We start from the raw sequence: 12388 nt of genomic DNA, 5'->3' as shown, positions 1-12388 counted from the left end.
CCACAGTCTCGATCTCCCATCTCTTTCTCTGTCTCTCACCCAACACCAACATCTGCAGCAGAGGGGTTTAACAGGACAAAGAAGGAGCAGTTGTCAAGTGTCTCACTGAGTAGACCTATTATTATAACAAACAATTAAGGCTGCTTTGCGTAGTTCTGTTTTCGCTTATAGCTGTCAGTAATTCAATATTTTTGTTCATGTACGTGCTGCCCATGTGCCTATCCAGCAGAGGTTACATTGCACAAGTTAACACATTTCTGTTGCAAAATCCATGTTCCATGATTCTGTTCAGATCATGTTTAGTTCCATTTATTCTACAATCTCAGACCACCCCTCCCCCCCAACCTAATAGGTATACAAACCTCAAAATTGAATACAATGAGAGCCTAATTGATGACGAATAAGAATACTGTAGCTCAAAATCATTGCATTCCAGTCAAATACAGGATTTCTACAATTAAAAAGGCACCTTTGAAATGGTCCATGGACTCGAAGAATAACCTGGAACCGCAGGATATCTTCCACAAGCTTATCCTTATCCATCAAAGTGGGCAGGCATCGTAGGCATCCTGCCGTTGCCATGTAGTCGGTTAACGGTTCACAGTGTGCACGGAGCTCTTCCAAAGTTTTGGATTCTGAAATCTGAATACAAGGTATGGATAACACACAGGATGTTTTTAAAACTTTTATATAACATAAACACATGTTAATTTCCTGGTGAGTATACAACTCCTCAGGTGAGAATAGATTTTTTTAACGGTGACTTTCAGCAGAACAGCCTTGGGACAAAATGCTGTCTGTGACGGAACAGTCTCCACCTCACTGTCATGGAATGTCCCACATTTCCTATATTTAAAAACAAGCTCAAAGTGTGGCTTAAAGAAAGTCAGTCTTGTGATCTTTAAGTGACTCTTTTACTCTTGCACTTATTCTTTTCTGTTACATTGTTGTATTTTCTATATTTCTGTCATCTGCCTATACGCCCTATGGCTATAATTCAGCATGTTTACATCTGTTTTGTTTGTTTCAGTGCAGTGTAAGAGCTAGTTAGTAATGGAGTACTCCTACATGAATTTTAAATATCAGTTTGTTCAAGCTGATATTTATGGCCATTTGCTTTAATTCAAAATGGAATAGACAGCCAGTGTGTGAGTTGTCGTATGTGCTTACCAATTTTAAACTGCTGGACAGATCCATGTCCGCAAGATCTTCGATAACTGGTGTGCAATTGTCAGGCCCTTTTACAATCAAATCAATTTTATTTGTATAGCGCTTTTCATACATGTCATGTAACACAAAGTGCTTTACAGATTTAAAAACATTCTCTCACACCCACCTCCTTCCAAAAATACAGACACATTGTAGCATTCACACTCCCCCCACCCACCTCCCCAGAGACACACCGCACAAGCACACAATACACACTCAAGGTAAAACAGTGGAGACTATGGACAAAAGGCTAAGATAAGGCTGGGTGCAGATAAACCAGGTAAGGGAACACCATCCAAGGAGCCGTCTGCATCGGGAGCGGCGCCTCGGCTGCAGCCACAGGGACCAACACAGGGTGCCCGGACAACACCACACCTCCATCCAGACACCCACAAGACAGCCCCCCAGCAGCCACAGCCAATCACCGCTCCCGAGGCAGTCATAGAGTGTTTTTGACAGGAATTGCGGTGGAGGACCGCCATGCACCAAGCTCACAGCAATGCTTCTCCTAGCCAGAAAGTACTTGTCTTCTCGAATTGCTGAACGAGAATTTTAGCATCAGCATAAATAATCATGGTACTATCTACAAAGTGTAGCACAGCAGTGATTTGGCCTTGTTGGATAGAAGATGTCATTGACAGTTGAAATAATGAAAAAAAACAAACATAAGAAACCTACCAGAAGCATTCAGTGCCAAGTTAAGATGCCCCTCCTGGCCTTCAAACATTTCTGAGTGGGAAACAGCATCCATCAGCAACCGTAGAAACTCTCGACGAGGGCCACCAAAGTCGAGTGCCTCCTCCATCTGCCCCCTGTCATCAGAAAATCTGACGGATATCCTCTTTTCGGGAGAGTAAGTAGCACGTCTAAATCCCCTGAATGCCCCATCCAAGACTGAAGCACGGTTTATGTTAAAAAGGGACAACTGATTGATTTCTATTTTGGCACTCAGTTCCTGAAGAATGTCCTGTATTGGTACATCATTTGGTGGGCTAAAATAAAGAATATAACAGTATACAATTTGGAAAAATAAATAAAAAAGATTCTTACTAAATATACAAGTAATCTTACAAATACACTTACCTTTGTTGTTCCATGCTGGCTGCAATAACCGTCACTATCCATCTCATCATCAGAATCATTGATCAGATGAATATAGGCCCCATATTCATTCTGCCAGGATAGGCATGGCTCAGCAGAGGTGGTTGCTATAGGAACAGTTGTAACATCGGTAGTAGCACCAGTTGCAGAAGTACCAGCAACTGGCGAAGCAAGAGAAGTGGTGGCAACAGCAGCAGTGATATCTGAAGTGGCATTAGTGACGGTAACAGGCGGGGCAGTAGTAGTAAGCTCAAAAACAACATTGCTGTCATTCTCCTCCACCCATTCCTCTTCTTCACTGGAGTCAGACCCTGTGTGGAGCATGGGCTGAACATACAATGACAAAACCACTATTACCAACTTGATATATAAGACTGTGTGTACAATTCTATTTAAAGTAAATGTACAACTTTTTACTACTTACCCCAATCGCTACTGATGGCCTTGCATAAAGAGGCCCCCCTCTGAATATTCTGTTGACCATGTCCCCATCCAGCTTGAGGCCATGGCCGAGATTGGGCTTAACCAGTGATGGCCCACAGGACATGACAATCTCCACTCAGTTACAATAAAATCATTATTCTCTAAGTAAGGATTAAACAACTCGGAGCCGTGCATTAGACGGTTATAATGCACGACGCGGAGCGGAATGGTGTTTCATTTACTAAAGTCACTAAATATGCCAGACTACGGGACTGTTTTGTGTGGGTTATTAGCCGGTCACTGAAGGCTCGTCTCAGAGCGAGTCATTCTCCGCAGCTACGAGGATCTCAGTCAGGCTCAACGACACAACATCAGCACAGAATCACAACACAACAGGACTAACCCGGAAACACTTTTCCCTGGAAGTAAACACCGATATGCGGCACTCGTGGGCAGGAGTTATTTCACTTTTACGCTGTTTAACCTGAAGCTAAAGCTAGCTAGCTCAACCAGCTCAACTGTTTATGGAAACAGCTGCGGTGGAGTCGCTCACACCTGGGCCCCCCCAACTGAAACTTTTATGATTGACTTTACTAATCCAGACAAATATGCTTAAATGCAGGATCATTTTATGTACGCCTGAAAATCATGAATATTGCCTTAATCGTTTTCAATAGAAATGGAAAGCTCATATTTTATTAACAGTAGGCTAGCTAACCTAGCTGCTCACTCTCCTCTACTTCCCATTTATCCAACGTTTTGTTTTGGCCAAAAACGTTGAAATTAAACAAAATCCATCTCATACGTTCCTGTCAGTCACTAATTACGTGTTTATCTGGTTCAGCTGTGCCATGCGTTGCTATGGCGATGCTCACAGCGGAGTGATATCCCAGTGATTTAACTACCGGACTACGTGTGCGGTTATACGAAAATAATGCACCAGCCAATCAGAATCCAGTATTCACCCAGACCATGGTATAAACAGAAATAATGACTTAATAGGAGAGCTCATAAAAAATAAAATCTTAATATGACATACCTTGCTCCAAAAGGGATTTTGTCCTGATAAGCTTCTATGAGCTTATTAAGGAGAGTCTTGCAATCCCAACTCTTGTTCAGTTGTAAAGCACTTATTATGTGACCCCTGGCATGTAAGTGAGCTCTTGCTTTGCGCGTTAAGGACTTTTTTGCCACTGGGACTTGGCAGCAGAATAGTGTCCTTAAAAAAGGTCATTTTATTTTTGCATGCCGATTTGGGTCTAAAAGGGAAAACGGGAAAACAAATGACTATACTGGGAAGCATTCAGGTAAGTGTTATATGGAACTAGGTACCAACTTTTTTCCAGATCTTGAGTTGCCCCAGTTGCTGAAGCGCCTAGGCTGAAATGTTGGTACCGGTTGAGTGGTCATGGGTGGAGTGGCCACTGGTGGACTGGTGTTTGGCTGAGTGGCTGCTGGCAATAGGCAGACATTATTTGGGCGAAACAGAGTGTTCAGTTCCCTGTTTTCAAGGTTTGCATTACTGGCAGCAAGTGGGACTGCGTTTAGCACTCCTAGGAGTTCTGGAGTCCCCAAAAATCTCCTGATAATATTTATAGCCCAAGAATGGCTGCTGTCCACCGATCTACAAGAAAACACACTCACTGTCAGAAACGAGAATAACATACTTCATTTATATGCTGACACCTACAGTATCAACATTTAGTCGATATAAGACTTCAGAGTGAACGTACACACATTCAGGTAAAATCGGATCTCCCCAGGACGGGATGAAACCATGTGAGCTAAACAAATTGCGGTTTTGAGGTGTATTTGAGATTTGGATGATGAATTTCAGATCTGAGATCACCGTCGTTTGCAAAGCTTCTAACGGATACAAATTGTGCTGTACAGATTTCCCTTTGGACTGGTTTAGTTTTTAGAATATGCGCACATCCGCCACTGAGGCACGTGTCACTGTCAATGATCATGCCAACACAGGATGCTGCATGCAAAAAAGAATCATCAATATCTCAACAATTATAACCGCACAAAACAGCACAAACGATTGATGTTTTTATGTTTATTTGCATTTAAAAGGAGGCCAGTTTCACCCAGCTTTTAGAAAGCATAGCCTGACCAACATCAATTTTGCCAAACTGAAGGCAACGCACAATTTAATGAAACATGGGCGTATTTGCATTATGTGATAAGTTACTGGTTTAAACACAACATATACTTACATTTGTGAGAGGAAAGTCTGACATTTGCAATTGCATGAAACTTAAAGGATCTGTACTGTATCATGCTATTTTAGCCATCCCAAAGTTAAGTATAGGCATTTATATGAATGATTGTACCTCTACCGCTATGGATCACTCATTTTTGTGATAAATATAAGTGTTTTCTGGAGGTATTTTTCGCACCCAGAAGACAAAACGCTTCGATTCAGTTAACTCCGCCCCCTCTCTCCGCACATACAACTTTACCGTAAGATAAATAAACAGCAATAAGTGAAGTTACTTCACAATGCAGTTATAAGGAGTTGACATCTGCAACACAGCTTCATAAATGGCTAACACACATGCTATTAATGATGTAAAACTATGAAAACTACTGATCACAGGAATATTTCCATAACAGAACAGACGCAGAGATGAGGATTTAAACTGTTTTATTTACAATTTGAAAAATGGGAATCAAAACAGAAAACAGGCTAAAACTACTGTTAAAAACATGTAGATTTGTAGAGTTTATAAACACTGAACAATTATCTACAAATTAACTGAAGCACGTTTTCTCCAGTTTGGCTTTACACAATTCTAAAAGCTTCTAGGAAAACACTAGGAAAATGCTCCATTTAGATGAGTTTTGTAGGTCTTAGCTTTCAAATGAGGCGTTACTCTGGCCTATAGACTGTGAGCTTATGGACTCTCTTGCAATAGCTCTCTGCTGCCCCCTCCTGTTGAGACTCTCCTCCTCCTGGATTAGCTCTCTGCTGCCCCCTCCTGGTGAGACTCTCCTCCTCCTGGAATAGCTCTCTGCTGCCCCCTCCTGGTGAGACTCTCCTCCTGGATTAGCTCTCTGCTGCCCCCTCCTGGTGAGACTCTCCTCCTGGATTAGTTCTCTGCTGCCCCCTCCTGGTGAGACTCTCCTCCTGGATTGGCTCTCTGCTGCTCCCTCCTGGTGAGACTCTCCTTCTGGATTGGCTCTCTGCTGCCCCCTCCTGGTGAGACTCTCCTCCTCCTGGATTAGCTCTCTGCTGCTCCCTCCTGGTGAGACTCTCCTCCTCCTGGATTGCCTCTCTGCTGGTTGATGTTGTGGAGAATCTCAGTTGGAGGAGAAGGTTTTCCCCCAGAGATCGGCCACACATCTGCCCTTCAGTCGCCCCATAAGACTCCACTCATCTACATTAGGAAGGTTTTTGCTCAAAGACTTTTACAGATCTGATTCCTGACACATTTATTGAACTGTGAACTCAAAAAGAAATGTATATTTACACATTTTTTTTCACCAGTAAAGGGTTCATTCACAAACTAAACACATTTTCTGGCTCTGTCCGTTATTTAGATTTTGTGGCAGAAAATATATTGTGCTAAAGTCACTTTCAAACCTCTAAAAACGAGAGGAAAGACTGTAGAGGGACACCTGCCGCCATCTGGTGTTCACTCTGTGTTGATGCAGCTGTGACCAGAGTCGAGGCATTTTTAAGTCAGCTCCCTCTTTGTTGGCACTTAAATTGTACAAATGTTATTTATGAAAGTAGTTAAAAAAAAAAATTAAAAAAAAGGGCTGTTAATATTATTTCTGATTCTGTCCATGTGAAGCAATAATTGACCCAGAGTTCAGAATCTGAAAACATTTTATTGCTTTTGTCAGTGAGAGGTTTTACCAACTCGACGTTTGCTTCAGTGCAATGGTGTAACAGGAAACATAAAACCACAGGGGCCGGCTGTGCAAAATAAAACAATGCAAGGACACCTCGCAACCTTCGTGCCACCGTGGCTCCTCCCCTTAGATACTACAATATGATTTTTATTGAATACACTTCGGAGTTGGAAAATGTTTGGGGACATGCCTGGTTTACCTTGAAATTAATCAATATTTAACAATTTCTATTTATCTTTTTAACTGTACAAATATTTATCTTTTTAACCTCTTAACTCCCACCTGAACGGATCCCATTTTCTCCAGTTTGGCTTTACCCTAATCAAAACGCTTCTTGGGAAAAAAGCACCAAAACAGCCACAAAAAAATAAATAAATAAATTTAAAAAAACACAAAAAAGGTGACAACACAGCAACAACGCAAGGAAAAAGATCAGTTTTGTGGGTCTTAGCTTTCAAATTTCAAATAAGGTGTTACACAGGCCTATATAATCGCCAAAAAGACCGAATGCATTTGGTTTAGGCGGGGGGTAAGAGGTTAACTACAAACATGCTTATGAAATCACTATGCTTAATATATAATAAACCAAGGCAATGTCCTAAACTACAAAATGACTGCTCCGTGTCTAATGCAGTAGATCTATCCCACTAAACATTAGACGTCTTATGGACGTGCAGATCATGTCTATATTGTGTCCAATTCTGGACGTCTAAATGACGTGCAAATTAGGTCCACTATTTGGACGTCCAATTAAGATAAGATAAGATAAACCTTTATTAATCTCACAAAGGAGAAATTCACTTGTTACAGTCGGCGTTACTTCACAGTCTTATTGTACATTGTATTATGACCCCATTTGGACGTCAATATGCAGTTCAACATTTGAACGTCAGACTATGTGACTTTTTTGGACGTCATGGGGACGTCTAACACAGGTGCAGGAAAATTAGGTTATGAATATAATACTTTAGTATTATTATTCATGACAAATATCAACATTGTTGTCATCAATTTATATTTATTTTGATGATCTGTGATTAAACATTTATTATCAATTTATTTATTTGAGTACATAATCTTTTTTTTTTGACTAATTTAGGTATTTATGTATGTTTATTTTAAATTTGGTGAAATTATAACCTACAAAAATGATTTCCTATTTCGTGGGTTCAACCAGTAAACGCCGCTCTGATTGGCCGAAACACCACACCGGGCTTTTGGCGGAATTCAAACTTTTTCCCAGACAGAGACGGTTGCTTTTTCTTCATTTCTCCTGGTGAACCAAATGACCGCACAGCTCTGCCCAGCACGTCAAACTCTTGTTCAGAAGGTAAGTTGAAAGTTCGGTCAGGTTAGTTAATTGCATGTTCATTCATGTATTTTTGTCTTAGCTGTTTTAGCTTTGGGGTCTCAAACCACCGGAATCTGCTGCTGCTATTGGCATTGGCCGCGATCAGCTAACGTTCGCTCTTGGCTATAGTTAATTTGAAATGATTGAAAACGACCAAACGCCTCAAAATATTCACGTTAACTGAAGCTTTGTTGTCAACAACCACTGTTTGGCCATGAAGTCACTGATCTAGCCAAAGCTAGCTTGTAATGGTTTGTGGTGGAGTGAAGAAAATAAAACCCAAACTGCAAAAAAACTGGTGATCTTTAATAAACGATGAAAACCAAAATAACAAAATCCAGAGATAACCAAAAACCGGGGCTGACAAAGACAATGTGGTGAAACAATGAAATGCCTCCCCAGACCATCACTGACCCACCGCCAAACCGGTCATGCTGGATGATGTTGCAGCAGCAGAACGTTCTCCAGGGCGTCTCCAGACTCTGTCACGTCTGTCACATGTGCTCAGGGTGAACCTGCTCTCATCCGTGAAGAGCACAGGGCACCATTGGCCAATCTGCCAATCGCTGTGTTCTCGGGCAAATGCCAATCGGGCTGCATGGTGTTGGGCAGTAAGCACCGGCCCAACTTGTGGACGTCGGGCCCTCATACCACCCTCATGGAGTCGGTTTCTGACCGTTTGAGGACCAACATGCACATTTGTGGCCCTCTGGAGGTCATTTTGTAGGGCTCGGGCAGTGCTTCTCCTGTTTCTCCGTGCACAAATGAGCAGATAGCGGTCCTGCTGCTGGGTTATTGACCTCGGTCGGCCCCCCCAGGTCTCCTGGTGTACAGGCCTGTCTCCTGGTATCTCCTCCATGCTCTGGACACTGCGCTGGGAGACACTGCAAACCTTCTTGCCACAGCACGACTGGACGTGCCATTTTGGATGAGCATCACTCCCTGAGCAGCTTCTGTGGGTTGTAGATGCTCCTCATGATGCCTCTAGTGGTGAGAACACTGGACAAATGCAAAAGTGTTCCAAAAATACGGTGCAAAGGATGAAGACAGGGAAATGGCCTGTGGTCACCACCTGCAAAACCATTCCTCTTTTGGAGTGATCTTGCTAATTGCCTCTCATTTCCACCTGTGTTTGTTTAATTTCCACAACACCAAGTGAAATTGATTCACAATAAGCGTGGCTTCCTAACTGGACAGTCTGATATCCCAGAAATTTGACTGACTTTGAGTGACATTGTGTTTTTTGAGTGTGCCCTAAGTTTTTGTGAGCAGTGTACAGTGCCTCTCGTGAGTATTCATACACCTTGAACACATTTTGTCATGTTTACAACCCTAAACATAAAGATTTTATTTTGATTTTTTTTACTGAACGTTCACACACAAGTAACAGACAACTGTGAAGTGAAAGCAAAATGATACATGATTCCGTTATTTTTCAAAAAAATAGAAAAGTGAAAAGTGGGGCGTGTGTAAGTATTCATACAGCATTTTCTGAGTGCATTAAATTGCCTTTATAACATTCCTAATGACTCCAGAATGTTCACTCCTTGGCCTAACGGTTAAATAGAGGCCACCTGTGTGTAATCTACTCTCAGTATAATTACAGCTGTTCTTTTAGGCCCTCAGAGCTGTGGTCACTAAACAACATCATGAAGGCCAAGGAGCACCATAGAGGTCAGGGATAAAGCTGTGGAGAAGTTTAAAGCAGCATTAAGTTATACAAAGATTTCCCAAGATTTAAACATCTCCTGGAGCAACTGTTCAATCCATCATTCAGAAATGGAGAGAGTATAGCACCACTGCCAACTTATCAAGATGTGGTCGCCCATCTGAAATATTAGATCAAACAAGGAGGACACTGGTACGCTGTTAGAAAAAGGGGTACGCTAAGGGTACATTTATGTTCTTTAAGATACAATTTTTAGTTATGTACCCTCGATGGGTCAAATTTGAGCCCCTAGATACTGATATGTACCCTTTTTGGGCTTAAATGGTGCTAATATGTTCCCACTGATGAAAGGGCCCTAATTTGTACCCTTGTTCTTATTTCTAAATATACTGTCAATGGGTTTGACTCTCAAATTTGTCCTTCCACGAAAAAAAAAAAAAAAAAAAAAAAAAAAAAAAAAAATGTCCTTCCACGCCCCACAATGCAGTCCACACAAGCAGGGTTGCCAGGTCCGCGGTTAAACCGCGGAATTGGGCGGTTTTTAAAGCCATTCCGCGGGTGAAAAAAACTGTCCGCGGTTTTTTGCCAATGTTGACTTGATCAAAATCACTATTTCGAAGGCAAATCCAAGGCTCTGTAAGCTGCTTTTTCAATAAGGGGGAGAAATAGGGGCGGTTTCTCATCATCGCAGGAGCACATGGGCTGTGTTAACTAGTAAACAATATGGAAATTTTCCAGCCGCACCGTATGTCCGCGGGTTTTCCGCGGTTTTCAGATATTTTTGGGCGGGTTTGGCTGCCCAGACCTGGCAACCCTGCACACAAGTGCAGTTGTGCGCTGTGCGCGCGCGGTCCCGACAAAGATTTGAATTTCACCGCCATTTCCTTTCTGCATCGCGCGCACATTCTGCTCTCAAACTTTTAAGATATTCACCACGGAGCCGGAGGAACTACTTCTGCAGCTAAAGGAGTCGGGTATTAATATCACGGAGGAAGAGGCACAACATTCAGAGGTAACAATTTATTTTACCCGTAAATTTTTAGCCAATTTTGTGAGCCATAGACTGATGTGAGCACGAAGGTTGCTTGTCTTTGTCAAAATGGTTTGCTAATGCTACCTAGCTTATGCTACCTAGCCTGTTTGGGACTGCTACTAGCGTTAAACAACTACCGTGGTGGTACCGTGGTGTACGCGGGAAGGCACGCCGATTGCCAGGCTAACCACGGCTATCTCCCAGACGTGGTGCCTACTAGTTAGCTAACGGCGCTAGCTATAGAAATTCAAATTTGTCTTATCTGTGTCACGGCCAGCTTTGCAGTGCCTTTATGAATAGGTCAATGTTATATATGTCATGTGTTGCCTATTTATGTTCAAAATGTATTTACATTTTCCTTCTCTCTCACGCTCTTTGTGTGCACGAGAGAGACTTTCTCTTTATAGACCATGAAGTTGACGGTGAAACTTTGGAGTACAATGGTGGCTCACCCACTTGTCCTGCAGAAAGGTAAGACAAATAACATTTGTAGTTTTGATCTGATCTTGAGATATTTGTACTGGTGTCTGAGCCAGGTTAGTTGTATAACACACTGTTTAGATAGATTTTTGTTTTTATAAACATGCATAAAGAAGCATTCTTTGTCTCTAGTAAGCGGTACTTGAGGAGTCATCTGTATCCTGTATTGAGGACAGATGGCTGCTCAAGCTTACACGTTTAAATTCAGAGTGGTGAGTGAATTAATTGCACTACAGTAATGAAATGTATTTTATTGTGGTGTGTATAATTGCTAAAATTTTACAATTCGTTCAAATTGAAATCATTTCTTTTCTAGTGCCACCAGTACCCTCCCTTAGTCTATTTTTTCTTTTCTTTTCTTTTCTGTTTAAACTTTCTTCTTAAGGTCTTTGTACTATTGATAGTTCATCAGTAAAATATTGTCATATTTTACTGGTATCCTACTAATGCTGAATATGTTCAAGTGCTGAAAGCATTCAAAAGTACCTTTCCTAGCAGACCTTGGAGGAAATGCTCATGTAAGTATATCCAATAGACTTTATTGTGAAAAAACGTCATACTCAATGAAAAGGACTTGTATATGGTATTGGATGTAAAATAGTGTTTGATTGCAATTTCTGATTTGTATTTCAATTTGAATTGTAACTCCTAATCAGCTCATTTTTACTTTGACTTTTAGAATACCTGGCATCAATCACTCAAACGCAGATTTAAATCGGAACGTGCACCTTTGATCCATGAAGATGAAGTGAAAAAGAGTAAGGAGAAGTTTGGACAAAAGCGATCAAGACAGTTGGCTGAATGTGACACATGTGACGCAGGCGAACTCCATCTGAGGTGCTTAATAGTATATTTTTAAGATAAAGCTATAGCCATTATCCAATGATATTGCAGTTATTGTACAATGTAAAGAGGCAGTGAAATGAAATGTTATTTTTTTTTTTTTTTGTCTTTTTTTTTTCAAATTCTATTGCTTCCTCTAGATGCTTCCTCTGTACGAGTCCTGCATGTGCAGTATAGAGGGTCAACCCGGATGTTTCAGTGGTTGAAGACCGCATACGGCGTACATTTGCTTGGCGGAGGAAGGAAATTGTGGATGGGATGACAGTGGTCGATGTCCTCAAGAAGTACCCCTTCCTGAGATCTCCCAGAGAGGTACGCTCTAACCTTGTATTATATATTCAATATTTTAGCTATTTTGTACTAGGGGTGTCACGGTATGAAAATTTAACCTCACCGTTATTGTGACCAAAAT

This window comes from Gobius niger (assembly GCF_951799975.1).
Source record: "Gobius niger genome assembly, chromosome: 12".
Lineage (NCBI taxonomy): Eukaryota > Metazoa > Chordata > Actinopteri > Gobiiformes > Gobiidae > Gobius > Gobius niger.
The sequence above is the reverse complement of the archived record's forward strand: the minus strand, read 5'-3'. Positions refer to the sequence as shown.